This window comes from Mesoplodon bidens, assembly GCF_964165515.1.
Source record: "Mesoplodon bidens genome assembly, contig: HAP1_SCAFFOLD_94, whole genome shotgun sequence".
Taxonomy (NCBI): Eukaryota; Metazoa; Chordata; class Mammalia; order Artiodactyla; family Ziphiidae; genus Mesoplodon; species Mesoplodon bidens.
This window is the reverse complement of record NW_027671809.1, coordinates 1,239,573-1,260,695: the sequence shown is the minus strand read 5'-3', so window position 1 is coordinate 1,260,695 and position 21,123 is coordinate 1,239,573. Positions and strand designations below refer to the sequence as shown.

The 21,123-nt window shown below is 47.4% G+C and overlaps 1 long non-coding RNA gene across 1 annotated transcript in view; it reads right to left on the bottom strand.

Moving 5' to 3' along the window:
• LOC308611021 overlaps positions 1-20,816 on the bottom strand; it is a 47,073-nt gene extending 26,257 nt beyond the window's left edge. The window contains exon 1 of the long non-coding RNA XR_014014753.1: positions 20,635-20,816. This is a non-coding gene — a long non-coding RNA (uncharacterized lncRNA). The remainder of the gene's footprint in view (positions 1-20,634) is intronic.
• Between the last annotated feature and the right edge of the window lie 307 nt (positions 20,817-21,123).

The following is a 21,123-nucleotide window of genomic DNA, read 5'->3' as shown; positions in this document are numbered from 1 at the left end:
GGTGTGGCTCCACGGCCCTTCCTCTAGGCTTTCAAGCCTTTGTACATATTCAGGTGTTTGACCTGGGAAGGGTGGGAACAGTTCAGCAGCAGCTGGCCTGGAGCTCAGCTCACCTTTATTAAGAGATGCCCCGGCACGGTCCCCCAGCTTTGCAATGTGGATGCTCCTTGCATGGGGTGTGGGTTGCTGGCTGTATGGGAGATGATTCCCCACCTCTGACCAATTTCAGAATTGTTTACCGCTGGAGCAAGTGCCCTGATAGGGTTTTCCTCTGTATAACTGGTGGGTTCAGGTTTTTTTTTCATTTATGGTTCAAGTTAGATTTTATTCCTCTTTTATGTATTTATAGATATAAGCATGGAAATAATTCATTCCTATAAATACATCTGTGTGAAGGGAAGAATTTTTTCTGTTTTATTTTTAAATTTTATATTTTAAAATTTTGAAATTTAATTTTATTTACTTTTTTATACAGCGGGTTATTATTAGTTATGTATTTTATGCATATACATGCATACAGGTCAATCTCAAACTCCAAACTCATCCCACCACCACCACCCCATGGCTTCCCACAATTGGTGTCCATACGATTGTTCTCTACCTCTGTGTCTCTATTTCTGCCCTGCAAACCAGTTCATCTGTACCATTTTTAGGTTCCACATATATGCATTAATATACAATATTTGTTTTCCTCTTTCTGACTTACTTCATTCTGTATGACAGTCTCTAGATCCTTCGATGTCTCTACAAATGACCCAGTTTCATTCCTTTTTATGGCCGAGTAATATTCCATTTATATATGTACCCCATCTTTATCCATTCATCTGTCTGTGGGCATTTAGGTTGCTTCCATTACCTGGCTATTGTAAATAGTGCTGCAATGAACCTTGTGGTGAATGTGCCTTTTTGATTTATGGTTGTCTCTGGGTATATGCCCAACAGTGGGATTGCTGGGTCAAATGGTAATTCTATTTCTAGTTTTTTAAAGGAAACTCCATACTGTTCTCCATAGTGACTGTATCAATTTACATACCCACCAATAGTGGAAGAGGGCTCCTTTTGTCCACACCCTCCCCAGAATTTGTTGTTCGTAGATATTCTGATGATGCCGATTCTAACAGGTGTGAGGTGATACCTCATTGTAGTTTTGATTTGCATTTCTCTAATAATTATTGCTGTTGAGCAGCTTTTCATGTGCGTCTTGGCCATCTCTGTGTCTTCTTTGAAGAAACGTCTCTTGAGATCTTCTGCCCATTTTTGTATTGGGTTGTTTGTTTTTTTAATAAGCTGCATGAGCTGTTTATATATATTGGAGATTAAACCTTTGTACATTGATTCGTTTGCAACTATTTTCGCCCCTTCTGAGGGATGCCTTTTTCCATTCCCGTGTTTTTAACCAAAAAAGAAAGAAAGAAAAAGAAGCAGAACATTAATGTGCATAAAATATGCCTTTTGAAACGGTCGTTTTGAAATATGGACGTCCTTTAAATTTTTTGGTCGATATGTGACCCCAGGATTTGTTTTCAGGGCAGGTGTCATTTACAGGCCTGCAATGATTTTGAATATCAACTGACCATTAGCGCTGGGATTAAAGCTGCTGTTGTGTGAAACGGCCACAAGGTGGCAGCAGTTCTCTCTCTCATATCTGGTTACTAGGGCAACAGAGCCTCAATGGAAGTCGCCTTCTAGATTGGAATTTAGAACCGAATGTGACAGGAAAAAGCCCCTCAAATTTGTCTCACTACTTCTTGTTCGTGTGTTTAATTTAATTTTTTATTTTTTATTACAGCAAGTTTGATTACAATGTTTGGCTTGTTGTAGGTATGGTAGATGTGGTTCTTTTACACATATACAGATGTCTGTTCTTCCTGGGATCCTTTTCCCATGTACGTTATGACAGAATGTTGAGTAGTCTTTTGGTATTCCGTAGGTCTTTGGTGATTATATATATCACCTGTGTTTGTATGTCTGTTAACCCCAATATCATAATGAAACCAATCCTCACAACTTTCCATTGGTGAACCATAAGTTTGTTTAATGAATATGTGATTGCCCTTCTCCGTGGAAATATCTGCCCTGGTATCCATTTTTAGGTAACACCTATAAGTGATATGATACGATATGTGCCTTTCACTTTCCGACATACTACATGTCACATGATTACCTCTAGACTCATCTACGGTGCTGCACATGGCATTGTGTCCTTATTTTCCTTGGCTTCTATTCTACCTTAGCGAGGTCCATTTTCAACAATGTGATTCCCTGAGGGTTGTGGATTAGCTGTCCTGGGCAGCCTTACCGTGCCGGCCGGCCCTCCCCTGGTGTGCCTGGTTGAGGTCAATATAAACAGCGCTCCAGGCAGCAATAGCCCCTGAAGCTGTGCCTGACTCCATATTCTCTGCCCCGTCAGCAGTCTTGGGGCTCTGCTGGTGGGAGCGTGTGAGGGGCCACGGCTTTGTGGGTGGCCCGGTGTGTGTGGGGCTCTGCTGGACTTTGTGCAGGAGTTGCCAGGCTGCCACCTGTAAAGAAGAGGATGTGTCACCCATAAGTTCCAGTGGAATTTCTCTCCGGGCTGAGGTAATGAAGGAAAAAAAGGTGTGGGGTCCGGGACAGGAGGGGTATCTCAGGCAGGGAAATGGAAAGCTTCCAGAAGAGCGCCCGGGGTCAGGACCATCCTGCCTCGACTGCAGGCACCAAGTTGGCCTGTGTGCTGTCGCTGGTGTGGCTCCCCGGCCCTTCCTCTAGGATTTCATGCCCTTGTACATATTCAGGTGTTTACCTGGGAAGGGTGGGAACAGTTCAGCTGCAGCTGGCCTGGGGCTCAGCTCACTTTTATTCAGAGATGCCTCGGCACGGACCCCTAGCTTTGCAATGAGGACGCTCCTTACATGCGGGGTGGGTTGCTGGCTGTATGGGAGATGATTCCCCACCTCTGACCAATTTCAGAATTGTTTACCGCTGGAGCAAGTTCCCTGATAGGGCTTTCCTCTGTATAACTGGTGGGTTCAGGTTTTTTTTCGTTTATGGTTCAAGTTAGATTTTATACCTCTTTTATGTATTTATAGATATAAGCATGGAAATAATACATTCCTATAAATACATCTGTGTGAAGGGAAGAACTTTTTTCTCTTTTATTTTTAAATTTTATTTTTTAAAATTTTGAAATTTAGTTTTATTTTTTTATACAGCAGGTTATTATTAGTTATGTATTTTATGCATATGCATGTATGCAGGCCAATCCCAATCTCCCAACTCATCCCACCTCTACCACCCCATGGCTTCCCACACTTGGTGTCCATACGTTTGTTGTCTACCTGTGTCTCTATTTCTTCCCTGCAAACCAGTTCATCTGTACCACTTTTTAGGTTGCACATATATGCATTAATATACAATATTTGTTTTCCTCTTTCTGACTTACTTCATTCTGTATGACAGTCTCTAGATCCATCGATGTCTCTACAAATGACCCAGTTTCATTCCTTTTTATGGCCGAGTAATATTCCATTTTATATATGTACCACATTTTTACCCATTCATCTGTTTGTGGGTATTTAGTTTGCTCCCTTACCTGGCTATTGTAAATAGTGCTGCAATGAACATTGTGGTAAATGTGCCTTTTTGATTTATGGTTTTCTCTGGGTATATGCCCAGAAGTGCGATTGCTGGATCAGATGGTAATTCTATTTCTAGTTTTTTTAAGGAAACTCCACACTGTTCTCCATAGTGACTGTATCAATTTACATTCCCACCAATAGTGGAAGAGGGCTCCTTTTGTCCACACCCTCCCCAGAATTTGTTGTTTGTAGGTTTTCTGATGATGCAGATTCTAACATGTTTGAGGTGATACCTCATTGTAGTTTTTTTTTTTTTTTTTTTTTTTTTTTTGTGGTACGCGGGCCTCTCACTGTTGTGGCCTCTCCCGTTGCGGAGCACAGGCTCCGGACGCGCAGGCTCAGTGGCCATGGCTCATGGGCCCAGCTGCTCCGCGACATGTGGGATCTTCCCGGACCGGGGCACGAACCCGTGTCCCCTGCATCGGCAGGTGGACTCTCAACCACTGCGCCACCAGGGAAGCCCCCTCATTGTAGTTTTGATTTGCATTTCTCTAATAATTAGTGATGTTGAGCAGCTTTTCATCTGCGTCTTGGCCATGTCTGTGTCTTCTTTGAAGGATCGTCTCATGAGATCTTCTGACCATTTCTGTATTGGGAGGGTGGTTGGAGGTTAAGGCTATGTGCTCACGCACGTGTCAGTGCCAGCGTAAGGGCCAGAAGTAGGGTACTGCGTAGGGTAAGGTGTAGGTCTGGTGGTGGTTTCCATTCTGGGCTAGGTTTAGTGTTTGGGAACGGCAAGGCTTAGGGCCCAGGTGAGGGTACGGAAACGTGGGATGATCAGGCTACGTTCTTACTCATGGGTCAGTGCCAATGTACGGGCCAGGCATAGGCTACGGCGTAGGCTAATGTGTAGGGCTGGTGGTGGGTTTCCGTTCCGTGCTAGGGTGAGGCTTAGGGAATGACAACGCTTAGGGCACAGGTGAGGGTACGGAAACGTGGGAGGGTCCGGCTATGTGCTGACGCACGGGTCAGTGCCAGCGTACGGGCCAGGAATAGGGAACGGCGTAGGGTAAGGAGTAGGGCTGGTTGTGAGATACCGTTCCGGGCTAGGGTTAGGGTTAGGGAACGGCAAGGCTTAGGGCACAGGTGAACGTAAGGAAACGTGGGAGGGTCAGGCTACGTGCTGACGCACGGGTCAGTGCCAGCGTACGGGCCAGGAGTAGGGTATGGCGTAGGGTAAGGTTTAGGGCTGGTGGTGGGTTTCCGTTCCGGGCTAGGGTTAGGGTGAGGGAACAGCAAGGCTTAGGGCACAGGTGAACGTACGGAAACGTGGGAGTGGCAGGCTACGTGTTGACGCACGGGTCTGTGCCAGCGTACGGTCCAGGATTAGGGTACGTCGTAGCGTAAGGTTTAGGGCTGGTGGTGGGTTTCCGTTCCAGGCTAGGGTTAGGGTTAGGGAACGGCAAGGCTTAGGACACAGGTGAGGGTATGGAAACGTGGGAGAGGCAGGCTACGTGCTGACACACAGGTCAGTGCCAGCGTAGGGGCCAGGAGTAGGGTACAGCGTAGGGTAAGGTTTAGGGCAGGTGGTGGGTTTATGTTCCGGGTTAGGGTTAGGGAACGGCAAGGCTTAGGGCACAGGTGAGGGTACGGAAACGTAGGAGTGGCAGGCTACGTGCTGACGCACGGGTCAGTGCCAGCGTACGGGGCAGGATTAGGGTACGGCGTAGGGTAAGGTTTAGGGCTGGTGGTGGGTTTCCGTTCCAGGCTAGGTTTAGGGTTAGGGAACGGCAAAGCTTAGGGCACAGAAGATGGTACGGAAAAGTGGGAGGGTCAGGCTACGTGCTGACGCACGGGTCAGTGCCAGCGTATGGGCCAAGTGTAGGGTATGGCGTAGGGTTAGGTGTATGTTTAGGGTTAGGGAACGGCAAGGCTTAGGGCACAGGTGAGTGTATGGAAACGTGGGAGGGTCAGGCTACGTGATGACGCACGGGTCTTTGCCAGCGTACGCGCCAGGATTCGGGTATGGCATTGGGTAAGGTGTAGGGCTGTTTGTGGGTTTCCGTTCCAGGTTAGAGTTAGGGAACGGCAAGGCTTAGTGCACAGGTGAGGGTATGGAAATGTGGCAGAGGCAGGCTATGTGCTGACGCAAGGGTCACTGCCAGCGTACGGGTCAGGAGTAGTCTACGGCGTACGTTAAGGTTTAGGTTTTGTGGTGGGTTTCCGTTCCGGGTTAGGGATAGGGAAAGGCAAGGCTTAGGGCACAGGTGAGGGTACGGAAACGTGGGAGGGTTAGGCTACATGCTGAAGCACGGTTCAATGCCAGGGTATGGACCAGGAGTAGGGTACGGCGTAGGGTAAAGTGTAAGGCTGGTGGTGGGTGTCCATTCCGGGCTAGTGTTAGGGTTAGGGAGCGGCAAGGCTTAGGGCACAGGTGAGGGTACGGAAACGTGGGAGGGTCAGGCTACATGCTGAAGAACGGGTCAGTGCCAGTGTGTGGACCAGGAGTAGGGTACGGCGTTGGATATGGTGTAAGGGCGGTGGTGGGTGTCCATTCCGGTCTAGGGTTAGGGTTAGGGAACGTTAAGGCTTAGGACACAGGTGAGGGTACGGAAACGTGGGAGGGTCAGGATACGTGCTGAAGAATGGGTCAGTGCCAGCGTACGGGCCAGGAGTAGGGTACGGCATAGCGTAATGTGTAGGGCTGGTGGTGGTTTCCGTTCCGGGCTAGGGTTAGAGGTAGGGAACTGCAAGGCTTAGGGCACAGGTGAGGGTACGGAAACGTGGGAGAGGCAGGCTACGGGCTGACACATGGGAGAGTGCCAGCTTACGGGCCAGCAGTAGGCTACGACGTAGGGTAGGGTGTAGGGCTGGTGGTGGGTTTCCGTTCCGGGCTAGGGTTAGAGTTAGGGATCGGCAAGGCTTAGGGAACAGGTGAGGGTACGGAAAAGTGGGAGGGTTAGGCTACATGCTGACGCACGGATCAGTGCCAGCGTACGGGCCAGGTGTAGGGTACGGCGTAGGGTAAGGTTTAGGGCTGGTGGTGGGTTTCCGTTTGGGGTTATGGTTAGGGTTATGGAACGGCAAGGCTTAGGACACAGGTGAGGGTACGGGAACGTGGGAAGGTCAGGCTACGTGCTGACGCACGGATCAGTGCCAGCGTACGGGCCAGGATTAGGCTACGGTGTAGGGTAAGCTGTAGGGCTGGTGGTGGGTTTCTGTTCTGGGCTAGGGTTAGGGTTAGGGAAGGACAAGACTTAGGGCACAGTTGAGGGTACGGAAATGGTGGAGGGTCAGGCTATGTGCTGACACATGGGTCAGTGCCAGCGTACAGGCCAGGAGTAGGCAACAACGTAGGGTAAGGTGTAGGGCTGGTGGTTGGTTTCCTTTCCGGGCTAGGGTTAGGGTTAGGGAATGTCAAGGCTTAGGGCACAGGTGAGGGTATGGAAACGTGGGAGGGTCATGCTACGTGCTGACACACGTGTCACTGCCAGCGTATGGGCCAGTCGTAGGCTATGGCGTAGGGAAAGGTGTAGGGCTGGTGGTGGGCTTCCTTTCCGGGCTAGGGTTAGGGTTAGGGAACGGCAAGTCTTAGGGCACAGGTGCGGGTACGGAAACGTGGGAGAGTCAGGCTATGTGCTGACGCACGGGTCAGTGCCAGCGTACGGGCCAGGAGTAGTGTACGTCGTAGGGTAAGGTGTAGGGCTGGTGGTGGGTTTCCGTTCTGGGCTAGAGTTAGGGTTAGGGAACGGCAAGGTTTAGGGCACACGTGAGGGTATCGAAACGTGTTAGGCTCAGGGTACGTGTTGACGCACGGGTTAGTGTGAACGTACAGATGAGGATTATGGTGCGGCATAGGGTAAAGTGTATGGTTGGTGGTAGGTTTCCGTTTCAGGCTAGGGTTAGTGTTAGGGAACGGCAAGGTTTTGGGCACAGATGAGGGTATGGAAACGTGTTAGTGTCAGGGTACGTGTTGACATATGGATTAGCATTAGGGTACGGCTTAGGGTAAGGTGTAGGCTTGGTGGTAGGTTTCCATTGTGGTCTAGGGCTAGGGTTAGGGAATGGCAAGGTTTAGGTCACAGGTGAAGGTACGGAAACGTGTTAGGGTCAGGGTAAGTGTTGACGCATGTGTTAGTGTCAGCGTACGGTGTAGGTTTATGGTCCTTCGTAGGTTAAGGTCTAGGGTTGGTGGTAGGTTTCCGTTCCAGGCTAGGCTTAGTGTTATGGAACGGCAAGGTTTAGGGCATAGGTGAGGGTACGGAAATGTGTTAGGGTCAGGGTACGTGTTGACGCTCGGATTATGATTAGGGTATGGCGTAGAGTAACGTGTATGGTTGGTGGTAGGTTTCCGTTTTGGGCTAGGGTTAGGGTTAGGCAACGGCACGGTTTAGGGCACAGGTGAGGGAAAGAAAAAGTGTTAGGGTCAGTGTACGTGTTGACGCAAGGGTTAGTGTCAGTGTACGGATTAGGATTAGGGTACCGTGTAGGGTATGCTGTACGGTTTGTGGTAGTTTTCCATTCTGGGCTAGGGTTAGTGTTAGGGTACGGCAAGGTTTAGGGTACAGGTGATGGTACAGAAACGTGTTAGGGTCATGATACATGTTGATACATGGAATAGTGTCATCATACGCATTAGGATTAGGGTACGGCGTAGGGTAAGGTGTACGGAGGGCGGTAGGTTTCCATTCCGTTGTAGGGTTAGGGTTAGCGAATTGCAAGGTTTTGGGCACAGGTGATGGTACAGAAATGTGTTAGGTTCAGGGTACGTGTTGACTCACGGGTTAGTGTCAGCATACGCATGAGGATTAGGGTACCGCATAGAGTAAGGTGTAGGGTTGGTGGTACGTTTCCGTTCCAGTCTAGGGTTATGTTTAGGGACCGGCAAAGTTTAGGGCACAGGTGAGGGTACGAAACGTGTTAGGCTCAGGGTATGTGTTGATGCACAGGTTAGTGTCAGCATATGAATTAGGATTAGGGTACGGCGTAAGGTAAGGTGTAGGGTTGGTGGTAGGTTTCCGTTCCGGGCTAGGGTTAGGGTTAGGGAACGGCAAGGTTTATGGCAGAGGTGAGGGTACGGAAACGTGTTAGGGTCAGGGTACGTGTTGATGTATGAATTAGGATTAGGGTACAGCTTAGGGTAAGGTGTAGGGCTGATGGTAGGTTTCCGTTCCGGGCTAAGGTTAAGGATAGGCAACGACAAGTTTTAGGGCACAGCTGAGGGTATGGAAACGTGTTAGGGTCAGGGTACGTGTTGACTCACTGGTTAGTGCCAGGGTACGGATTAGGATTAGTGTACGGCATAGATAAGGTGTAGGGTTGGTGGCAGGATTCCGTTCCGGCCTATGGTTAGGGTTAGGGAAAGTCAAGGTTTCTATTTCTAGTTCTTTTAAGGAAACTCCATACTGTTCTCCATAGTGACTGTATCAATTTACATTCCCACCATAGTGGAAGAGGGCTCCTTTTGTCCACACCCTCCCCAGAATTTGTTTGTAGATTTTCTGATGATGCCGATTCTAACAGGTGTGAGGTGATACCTCATTGTAGTTTTGATTTGCATTTCTCTAATAATTAGTGCTCTTGAGCAGCTTTTCATGTGCGTCTTGGCCATCTCTGTGTCTTCTTTGAAGAAACGTCTCTTTAGATCATCTGCCCATTTTTGTATTGAGCTGTTTGATTTTTAATAAGCTGCATGAGCTGTTTATATATATTGGAGATTAAACCTTTGTCCATTGATTCGTTTGCAACTATTTTCGCCCCTTCTGAGGGATGCCTTTTTCCATTCCCGTGTTTTTAACCTAAAAAGAAAGAAAGAAAAAGAAGCAGAACACTAATGTGCATAAAATATGCCTTTTGAAACGGTCGTTTTGAAATATGGACGTCCTTTAAATTTTTTGGTCGATATGTGACCCCAGGATTTGTTTTCAGGGCAGGTGTCATTTACAGGCCTACAATGATTTTGAATATCAACTGACCATGAGCGCTGGGATTAAAGCTGCTGTTGTGTGAAACGGCCACAAGGTGGCAGCAGTTCTCCCTTACCAATTCTGGTTACTAGGGCAACAGAGCCTCAATGGAAGTCGTGTTCTAGATTGGAATTTAGAATGGAATGTGACAGGAGAAAGCCCCTCAAGTTTGTCTCCCTACTTCTTGTTCGTGTTTTTAATTTAATTTTTTGTTTTTTATTACAGCAAGTTTGATTACAATGTTTGGCTTGTTGGAGGTGTGGAAGATGTGGATCTTTTACACATATGCAGATGTCTGTTTTTCCTGGGATCCTTTTCCCATGTACGTTATGACAGAATGTTGAGTAGTCTTTTGGTATTCCGTAGGTCTTTGGTGATTATATATGTCACCTGTGTTTGTATAAGTCTGTTAACCCCGATATCGTAATGAAACCAATCCTCACACCTTTCCATTGGTGAACCATAAGTTTGTTTAATGAATCTCTGATTGCCCTTCTCGGTGGAAATATATGCCCTGTTATCCATTTTTAGGTAACACCTATAAGTGATATAATATGATATGTGTCTTTCACTTTCTCACTTACTACAAGTCACGTGATTACCTCTAGACTCATCTACGGTGGTGCAAATGGCATTGTGTTCTTTTTTTCCTTGGCTTCTCTTCTGCCTTAGCGAGGTCCATTTTTAACAATGTGATTCCCTGAGTGTTGTGGATTAGCTCACCTGGGCAGCCTTACCCTGCCGCCGGCCCTCCCCAGGTGTGCCTGGTTGAGGTCAATATAAACAGCACTCCAGGCAGCAATAGCCCCTGAAGCTGTTCCTGACTCCATATTCTCTGCCCCGTCAGCAGTCTCGGGGCTGTGCTGGTGGGAGGGAATGAGGTGCCACAGATTTGTTGGTGGCCCGGTGTGAGTGGGGTTCTCCTGGCCTTTCTGCAGTAGTTGCCAGGCTGCCTCCTGTAAAGAAGAGGATATGTCACCCATACCTTCTGCTGGAATTTCTCTCCGGACAGAGGTGAGGAAGGAAAAAAGCAGTGGGGGCCGGGACAGGTGGGGTATCTCAGGCAGGACAATGGAAAGCTTCCGGAAGAGCGCCCGGGGCCAGGACCATCCTGGCTGACCTGCAGGCACCAGGTTGGCCTGCGTGCTGTCGCTGTTGTGGCTCCACGGCCCTTCCTCTAGTCTTTCAAGCCCTTGTACATATTCAGTTGTTTTACCTGGGAAGGGTGGGAACAGTTCAGCAACAGCTGGCCTGCGGCTCAGCTCACCTTTTTTTAGAGATGCCTCGGCTCGGTCCCCCAGCTTTGCAATGAGGACGCTCCTTGTGTGGGGTGTGGGTTGCTGGCTGTATGGGAGATGATTCCCCACCTCTGACCAATTTCAGAATTGTTTGCCGCTGGAGCAAGTGCCCTGATAGGGTTTTCCTCTGTATAACTGGTGGGTTCAGGTTTTTTTCCTTTTATGGTTCAAGTTAGATTTTATTCCTCTTTTATATATTTATAGATATAAGCATGGAAATAATTCATTCCTATAAATACATCTGTGTGAAGGGAAGAACTTTTTTCTGTTTTATTTTTAAATTTTATTTTTTATAATTTTGAAATTTAATTTTATTTACTTTTTTATACAGCTGGTTATTATTAGTTATGTGTTTTATGCATATACATGTATACAGGTCAATCTCAATCTCCCAACTCATCCCACCACCACCACCCCATGGCTTCCCACACTTGGTGTCCATACGTTTGTTCTCTACCTCTGTGTCTCTATTTCTTCCCTGCAAACCAGTTCATCTGTACCATTTTTTAAGTTCCACATATATGCATTAATATACAATATTTGTTTTCCCCTTTCTGACTTACTTCATTCTGTATGACAGTCTCTAGATCCATCGATGTCTCTACAAATGACCCAGATTCATTCCTTTTTATGCCCGAGTAATATTCCATTATATATATGTACCCCATCTTTATCCATTCATCTGTCTTTGGGCGTTTAGGTTGCTTCCATTACCTGGCTACTGTAAATAGTGCTGCAATGAACATTGTGGTGAATGTGCCTTTTTGATTTATGGTTTTCTTTGGGTATATGCCCAGAAGTGGAATTGCTGGATCAGATGGTAATTCTATTTCTAGATTTTTTAAGGAAACTCCATAGTGTTCTCCATAGTGACTCTATCAATTTACATTCCCACCAATAGTGGAAGAGGGCTCCTTTTGTCCACACCCTCCCCAGAATTTGTTGTTTGTAGATTATCTGATGATGCCGATTCTAACAGGTGTGAGGTGATACCTCATTGTAGTTTTTTTTTTATGTATTTATTTTTTTTGTTGTACGCGGGCCTCTCACTGTTGTGGCCTGTCCCGTTGCGGAGCACAGGCTCCGGACATGCAGGCTCAGTGGCCATGGCTCACGCGCCCAGCTGCTCCGCGACATGTGGGATCTTCCCGGACCGGGGCACGAACCCGTGTCCCCTGCATCGGCAGGCGGACTCTCAACCACTGCGCCACCAGGGAAGCCCCCTCATTGTAGTTTTGATTTGCATTTCTCTAATAATTAGTGATGTTGAGCAGCTTTTCCTCTGCGTCTTGGCCATGTCTGTGTCTTCTTTGAAGGATCGTCTCATGAGATCTTCTGACCATTTCTGTATTGGGAGGGTGGTTGGAGGGTAAGGCTATGTGCTCACGCACGTGTCAGTGCCAGCGTAAGGGCCAGGAGTAGGGTACTGCGTAGGGTAAGGTGTAGGTCTGGTGGTGGTTTCCGTTCCGGGCTAGGTTTAGGGTTTGGGAACGGCAAGGCTTAGGGCCCAGGTGAGGGTACGGAAACGTGGGATGGTCAGGCTACGTTCTTACGCATGGGTCAGTGCCAATGTACGGGCCAGGAATAGGCTACGGCGTAGGCTAATGTGTAGGGCTGGTGGTGGGTTTCCGTTCCGTGCTAGGGTTAGGGTTAGGGAATGACAAGGCTTAGGGCACAGGTGAGGGTACGGAAACGTGGGAGGGTCCGGCTATGTGCTGACGCACGGGTCAGTGCCAGCGTACGGGCCAGGAATAGGGAACGGCGTAGGGTAAGGACTAGGGCTGGTTGTGAGATACCGTTCCGGGCTAGGGTTAGGGTCAGGGAACGGCAAGGCTTAGGGCACAGGTGAACGTAAGGAAACGTGGGAGGGTCAGGCTACGTGCTGACGCACGGGTCAGTGCCAGCGTACGGGCCAGGAGTAGGGTATGGCGTAGGGTAAGGTTTAGGGCTGGTGGTGGGTTTCCGTTCCAGGCTAGGGTTAGGGTGAGGGAACAGCAAGGCTTAGGGCACAGGTGAACGTACGGAAACGTGGGAGTGGCAGGCTACGTGTTGACGCACGGGTCTGTGCCAGCGTACGGGCCAGGATTAGGGTACGTCGTAGCGTAATGTTTAGGGGTGGTGGTGGGTTTCCGTTCCAGGCTAGGGTTAGGGTTAGGGAACGGCAAGGCTTAGGACACAGGTGAGGGTATGGAAACGTGGGAGAGGCAGGCTACGTGCTGACGCACAGGTCAGTGCCAGCGTTGGGGCCAGGAGTAGGGTACAGCGTAAGGTAAGGTTGAGGGCTGGTGGTGGGTTTATGTTCCGGGTTAGGGTTAGGGAACGGCAAGGCTTAGGGCACAGGTGAGGGTACGGAAACGTAGGAGTGGCAGACTACAGGCTGACATATGGGAGAGTGCCAGCTTACGTGCCAGCAGTAGGCTACGACGTAGGGTAGGGTGTAGGGCTGGTGGTGGGTTTCCGTTCCGGGCTAGGGTTAGAGTTAGGGATCGGCAAGGCTTAGGGAACAGGTGAGGGTAAGGAAAAGTGGGAGGGTTAGGCTACATGCTGACGCACGGATCACTGCCAGCGTACGGGCCAGGTGTAGTGTATGGCGTAGGGTAAGGTTTAGGGCTGGTGGTGGGTTTCCGTTTGGGGTTAGGGTTAGGGTTATTGAACGGCAAGGCTTAGGACACAGGTGAGGGTACGGGAACGTGGGAATGTCAGGCTACGTGCTGACGCACGGATCAGTGCCAGCGTACGGGCCAGGATTAGGCTACGGCGTAGGGTAAGCTGTAGGGCTGGTGGTGGGTTTCTGTTCTGGGCTAGGGTTAGGGTTAGGGAAGGACAAGACTTAGGGCACAGTTGAGGGTACGGAAATGGTGGAGGGTCAGGCTATGTGCTGACGCACGGGTCAGTGCCAGCGTACAGGCCAGGAGTAGGCAACAACGTAGGGTAAGGTGTAGGGCTGGTGGTTGGTTTCCTTTCCGGGCTAGGGTTAGGGTTAGGGAATGTCAAGGCTTAGGGCACAGGTGAGGGTATGGAAACGTGGGAGGGTCATGCTACGTGCTGACACACGTGTCAGTGCCAGCGTATGGGCCAGTCGTAGGCTACGGCGTAGGGAAAGGTGTAGGGCTGGTGGTGGGCTTCCTTTCCGGGCTAGGGTTAGGGTTAGGGAACGGCAAGTCTTAGGGCACAGGTGCGGGTACGGAAACGTGGGAGAGTCAGGCTATGTGCTGACGCACGGGTCAGTGCCAGCGTACGGGCCAGGAGTAGTGTACGTCGTAGGGTAAGGTGTAGGGCTGGTGGTGGGTTTCCGTTCTGGGCTAGGGTTAGGGTTAGGGAACGGCAAGGTTTAGGGCACACGTGAGGGTATCGAAACGTGTTAGGCTCAGGGTACGTGTTGACGCACGGGTTAGTGTGAACGTACAGATGAGGATTATGGTGCGGCATAGGGTAAAGTGTATGGTTGGTGGTAGGTTTCCGTTTCAGGCTAGGGTTAGTGTTAGGGAACGGCAAGGTTTTGGGCACAGATGAGGGTATGGAAACGTGTTAGTGTCAGGGTACGTGTTGACATATGGGTTAGCATTAGGGTACGGCTTAGGGTAAGGTGTAGGCTTGGTGGTAGGTTTCCATTGTGGTCTAGGGCTAGGGTTAGGGAATGGCAAGGTTTAGGTCACAGGTGAAGGTACGGAAACGTGTTAGGGTCAGGGTAAGTGTTGACGCATGTGTTAGTGTCAGCGTACGGAGTAGGTTTATGGTCCTTCGTAGGTTAAGGTCTAGGGTTGGTGGTAGGTTTCCGTTCCAGGCTAGGGTTAGTGTTATGGAATGGCAAGGTTTAGGGCATAGGTGAGGGTACGGAAGTGTGTTAGGGTCAGGGTACGTGTTGACGCTCGGATTATGATTAGGGTATGGCGTAGAGTAACGTGTAGGGTTGGTGGTAGGTTTCCGTTTTGGGCTAGGGTTAGGGTTAGGCAACGGCACGGTTTAGGGCACAGGTGAGGGAACGGAAAAGTGTTAGGGTCAGTGTACGTGTTGACGCACGGGTTAGTGTCAGTGTACGGATTAGGATTAGGGTACCGTGTAGGGTATGCTGTACGGTTTGTGGTAGTTTTCCATTCTGGGCTAGGGTTAGTGTTAGGGTACGGCAAGGTTTAGGGTACAGGTGACGGAACAGAAACGTGTTAGGGTCATGATACATGTTGATACATGGAATAGTGTCATCATACGCATTAGGATTAGGGTACGGCGTAGGGTAAGGTGTACGGAGGGCGGTAGGTTTCCATTCCGTTGTAGGGTTAGGGTTAGCGAATTGCAAGGTTTTGGGCACAGGTGATGGTACAGAAATGTGTTAGGTTCAGGGTACGTGTTGACTCACGGGTTAGTGTCAGCATACGCATGAGGATTAGGGTACCGCATAGAGTAAGGTGTAGGGTTGGTGGTACGTTTCCGTTCCAGTCTAGGGTTATGTTTAGGGACCGGCAAAGTTTAGGGCACAGGTGAGGGTACGAAACGTGTTAGGCTCAGGGTATGTGTTGATGCACAGGTTAGTGTCAGCATACGAATTAGGATTAGGGTACGGCGTAAGGTAAGGTGTAGGGTTGGTGGTAGGTTTCCGTTCCGGGCTAGGGTTAGGGTTAGGGAACGGCAAGGTTTATGGCAGAGGTGAGGGTACGGAAACGTGTTAGGGTCAGGGTACGTGTTGATGTATGAATTAGGATTAGGGTACAGCTTAGGGTAAGGTGTAGGGCTGATGGTAGGTTTCCGTTCCGGGCTAAGTTTAAGGATAGGCAATGACAAGTTTTAGGGCACAGCTGAGGGTATGGAAACGTGTTAGGGTCAGGGTACGTGTTGACTCACTGGTTAGTGCCAGTGTACGGATTAGGATTAGTGTACGGCATAGATAAGGTGTAGGGTTGATGGTAGGATTCCGTTCCGGGCTATGGTTAGGGTTAGGGAAAGTCAAGGTTTCTATTTCTAGTTCTTTTAAGGAAACTCCATACTGTTCTCCATAGTGACTGTATCAATTTACATTCCCACCATAGTGGAAGAGGGCTCCTTTTGTCCACACCCTCCCCAGAATTTGTTTGTAGATTTTCTGATGATGCCGATTCTAACAGGTGTGAGGTGATACCTCATTGTAGTTTTGATTTGCATTTCTCTAATAATTAGTGCTCTTGAGCAGCTTTTCATGTGCGTCTTGGCCATCTCTGTGTCTTCTTTGAAGAAACGTCTCTTTAGATCTTCTGCCCATTTTTGTATTGGGTTGTTTGTTTTTTTAATAAGCTGCATGAGCTGTTTATATATATTGGAGATTAAACCTTTGTCCATTGATTCGTTTGCAACTATTTTCGCCCCTTCTGAGGGATGCCTTTTTCCATTCCCGTGTTTTTAACCTAAAAAGAAAGAAAGAAAAAGAAGCAGAACACTAATGTGCATAAAATATGCCTTTTGAAACGGTCGTTTTGAAATATGGACGTCCTTTAAATTTTTTGGTCGATATGTGACCCCAGGATTTGTTTTCAGGGCAGGTGTCATTTACAGGCCTGCAATGATTTTGAATATCAACTGACCATGAGCGCTAGGATTAAAGGTGCTGTTGTGTGAAACGGCCACAAGGTGGCAGCAGTTCTCCCTTACCAATTCTGGTTACTAGGGCAAGAGAGCCTCAATGGAAGTCGTGTTCTAGATTGGAATTTAGAATGGAATGTGACAGGAAAAGCCCCTCAAGTTTGTCTCCCTACTTCTTGTTCGTGTTTTTAATTTAATTTTTTGTTTTTTATTACAGCAAGTTTGATTACAATGTTTGGTTGTTGTAGGTGTGGAAGATGTGGTTCTTTTACACATATACAGATGTCTGTTTTTCCCGGGATCCTTTTCCCATGTACGTTATGACAGAATGTTGAGTAGTCTTTTGGTATTCCGTAGGTCTTTGGTGATTATATATGTCACCTGTGTTTGTATAAGTCTGTTAACCCCGATATCGTAATGAAACCAATCCTCACACCTTTCCATTGGTGAACCATAAGTTTGTTTAATGAATCTCTGATTGCCCTTCTCGGTGGAAATATATGCCCTGTTATCCATTTTTAGGTAACACCTATAAGTGATATGATATGATATGTGTCTTTCACTTTCTCACTTACTACAAGTCACGTGATTACCTCTAGACTCATCTACGGTGGTGCAAATGGCATTGTGTTCTTTTTTTCTTTGGTTTCTCTTCTGCCTTAGCGAGGTCCATTTTCAACAATGTGATTCCCTGAGTGTTGTGGATTAGCTCACCTGGGCAGCCTTAACCTGCCGCCCGGCCCTCCCCAGGTGTGCCTGGTTGAGGTCAATATAAACAGCGCTCCAGGCAGCAATAGCCCCTGAAGCTGTTCCTGACTCCATATTCTCTGCCCCGTCAGCAGTCTCGGGGCTGTGCTGGTGGGAGGGAATGAGGTGCCACAGATTTGTTGGTGGCCCGGTGTGAGTGGGGTTCTCCTGGCCTTTCTGCAGTAGTTGCCAGGCTGCCTCCTGTAAAGAAGAGGATGTGTCACCCATACCTTCTGCTGGAATTTCTCTCCGGACAGAGGTGAGGAAGGAAAAAAGCAGTGGGGGCCGGGACAGGTGGGGTATCTCAGGCAGGACAATGGAAAGCTTCCGGAAGAGCGCCCAGGGACAGGACCACCCTGGCTGGCCTGCAGGCACCAAGTTGGCCTGCGTGCTGTCGCTGTTGTGGCTCCACGGCCCTTCCTCTAGTCTTTCAAGCCCTTCTACATATTCAGTTGTTTTACCTGGGAAGGGTGGGAACAGTTCAGCAACAGCTGGCCTGCGGCTCAGCTCACCTATTTTTAGAGATGCCTCGGCTCGGTCCCCCAGCTTTGCAATAAGGACGCTCCTTGTGTGGGGTGTGGGTTGCTGGCTGTATGGGGATGATTCCCCACCTCTGACCAATTTCAGAATTGTTTGCCGCTGGAGCAAGTGCCCTGATAGGTTTTTCCTCTGTTTAACTGGTGGGTTCAGGTTTTTTTCCTTTTATGGTTCAAGTTAGATTTTATTCCTCTTTTATATATTTATAGATATAAGCATGGAAATAATTCATTCCTATAAATACATCTGTGTGAAGGGAAGAACGTTTTTCTGTTTTATATTTAAATTTTATTTTTTAAGATTTTGAAATTTAATTTTATTTACCTTTATATACAGCAGGTTATTATTAGTTATGTATTTTATGCATATACATGTATACAGGTCAATCTCAAACTCCCAACTCATCCCACCACCACCACCCCATGGCTTCCCACACTTGGTGTCCATACGTTTGTTCTCTACCTCTGTGTCTCTATTTCTTCCCTGCAAACCAGTTCATCTGTACCATTTTTTAGGTTCCACATATATGCATTAATATACAATATTTGTTTTCCTCTTTCTGACCTACTTCATTCTGTATGACAGTCTCTAGATCCATCGATGTCTCTACAAATGACCCAGTTTCATTCCTTTTTATGGTTGAGTAATATTCCATTTTATACATGTACCACATCTTTATCCATTCATCTGTGTGAGGGCATTTATGTTGCTTCCATTACCTGGCCTTTGTAAATAGTGCTGCAATGAACATTGTGGTGAATGTGCCTTTTTGATTTATGGTTTTCTCTGGGTCTATTCCCAGAAGTGGGATTGCAGGATCAGATGGTAATTCTATTTCTAGTTTTTTTAAGGAAACTCCATACTGTTCTCCATAGTGACTGTATCAATTTACATTCCCACCAATAGTGGAAGAGGGATCCTTTTGTCCACACCCTCCCCAGAATTTGTTGTTTGTAGATTTTCTGAGGATGCCGATTCTAACAGGTGTGAGGTGATACCTCATTGTAGTTTCGATTTGCATTTCTCTAATAATTAGTGCTCTTCAGCAGCTTTTCATGTGCGTCTTGGCCATCTCTGTGTCGTCTTTGAAGAAACGTCTCTTTAGATCTACTGCCCATTTTTGTATTGGGTTTTTTGTTTTTTTTTAATATTAAGCTGCATGAACTGTTTATATACTGGAGATTAAACCTTTGTCCATTGATTCAATTTCAACGATTTTTGCCCATTCTGAGGGATGCCTTTTTCCATTCCCGTTTTTTAAACAAAAAAGTAAAGAAACAAAAAGAAGAAGAACACTAATGTGCGTAAAATATGGCTTTTGAAACGGTCGTTTTGAAATATGGACGTCCTTTGAATTTTTTGGTCGATATGTGACCCCAGGATTTGTTTTCAGGGCAGGTGTCATTTACCGGCCTGCAATGATTTTGAATATCAACTGTCCATTAGCGCTGGGATTAAAGCTGCTGTTGTGTGAAACGGCCACAAGGTGGCAGCAGTTCTCCCTTACCAATTCTGGTTACTAGGGCAACAGAGACTCAATGGAAGTCCTGTTCTGGATTGGAATTTAGAATGGAATGTGCCAGGAGAAAGCCCCTCAAGTTTGTCTCCCTACTTCTTGTTCGTGTTTTTAATTTAATTTTTATTTTTTATTACAGCAAGTTTGATTAAAATGTTTGGCTTGTTGTAGGTGTGGAAGATGTGGTTCTTTTACACATATACAGATGTCGGTTTTTCCTGGGATCCTTTTCCCATGTACGTTATGACAGAATGTTGAGTAGTCTTTTGGTATTCCCTAGGTCTTTGGTGATTACATATGTCACCTGTGTTTGTATAAGTCTGTTAACCCCGATATCGTAATGAAACCAATGCTCACACCTTTCCATTGGTGAACCATAAGTTTGTTTAATGAATCTCTAATTGCCCTTCTCGGTGGAAATATCTGCCCTGGTATCCATTTTTAGGTAACACCTATAAGTGATATGATATGATATGTGTCTTTCACTTTCTGACTTAATACATGTCACGTGATTACCTCTAGACTCATCTACGGTGCTGCAAAAGGCATTGTGTCCTTTTTTTCCTTGCCTTCTATTCTGACTTAGCGAGGTCCCTTTTCAACAATGTGATTCCCTGCAGGTTGTGGATTAGATGACGTGGGCAGCCTTATCCTGCCGGCCGGCCCTCCCAAGGTGACCCTGTTTGAGGTCAATATAAACAGCGCTCCATGCAGCAATAGCCCCTGAAGCTGTGCCTGCCTCCATATTCTCTGCCCCGTGAGCAGTCTCGGGGCTGTGCTGGTGGGAGGGAGTGAGGGGCCACAGCTTTGTTGGTGGCCCGGTGTGTGTGGGGTTCTGCTGGCCTTTCTGCCGGAGATTCCAGGCTGCCTCCTGTAAAGAGGAGGATGTGTCACCCATTCCTTCCGCTGGAATTTCTCTCCGGACTGAGGTGACGAAGGAAAAAAGCAGTGGGGGCCGGGACAGGGTGGGTATCTCAGGCAGGACAATGGAAAGCTTCTGGAAGAGCGCCCGTGGCCAGGACCACCCTGGCTGGCCTGCAGGCACCAAGTTGGCCTGCGTGCTCTCGCTGGTGTGGCTCCATGGCCCTTCCTCTAGTCTTTCAAGCCCATGTACATATTCAGGTGTTTTACCTGGGAAGGGTGGGAACAGTTCAGCAGCAGCTGACCTGGGGCTCAGCTCACCTTTATTCAGAGATGCCTCGTCTCGGTCACCCAGCTTTGCAATGAGGACGCTCCTTGTGTGGGTTGTGTGTTGATGGCTGTATGGGAGATGATTCCCCACCTCTGACCAATTTCAATATTGTTTACCGTTGGAACAAGTGCCCTGATAGGGTTCTCCTCTGTATAACTGGTGGGTCCAGGTTTTTCTTTTATGGTTCACGTTAACTTTTATTCCTCTTTTATGTATTTATAGATATAAGCATGGAAATAATACTTTCCTATAAATACATCTGTGTGAAGGGAAGAACTTTTTTCTGTATTATTTTTAAATTTTATTTTTTAAAATTTTGAAATTTAATTTTATTTATTTTTTTATACAGCAGGTTATTATTAGTTATGTATTTTATGCATATACATGTATTCAGGTCAATCCCAATCTCCCAAGTCATCCCACCACCACCACACCATGGCTTTCCACACTTGGTGTCCATACATTTGTTCTCTACATCTGTGTCTCTATTTCTTCCCTGCAAACCAGTTCCTATGTAAAATTTCGTAGGTTCCACATATATGCATTAATATACAATATTTGTTTTCCTCTTTCTGACTTACTTCATTCTGTATGACAGTCTCTAGATCCATCGCTGTCTCTACAAATGACCCGGTTTCATTCCTTTTTATGGCTGAGTAATATTCCATTTTATACATGTAGCACATCTTTATCCATTCATCTGTGTGTGGGCATTTAGGTTGCTTCCATTACCTGGCCTTTGTAAATAGTGCTGCAATGAACATTG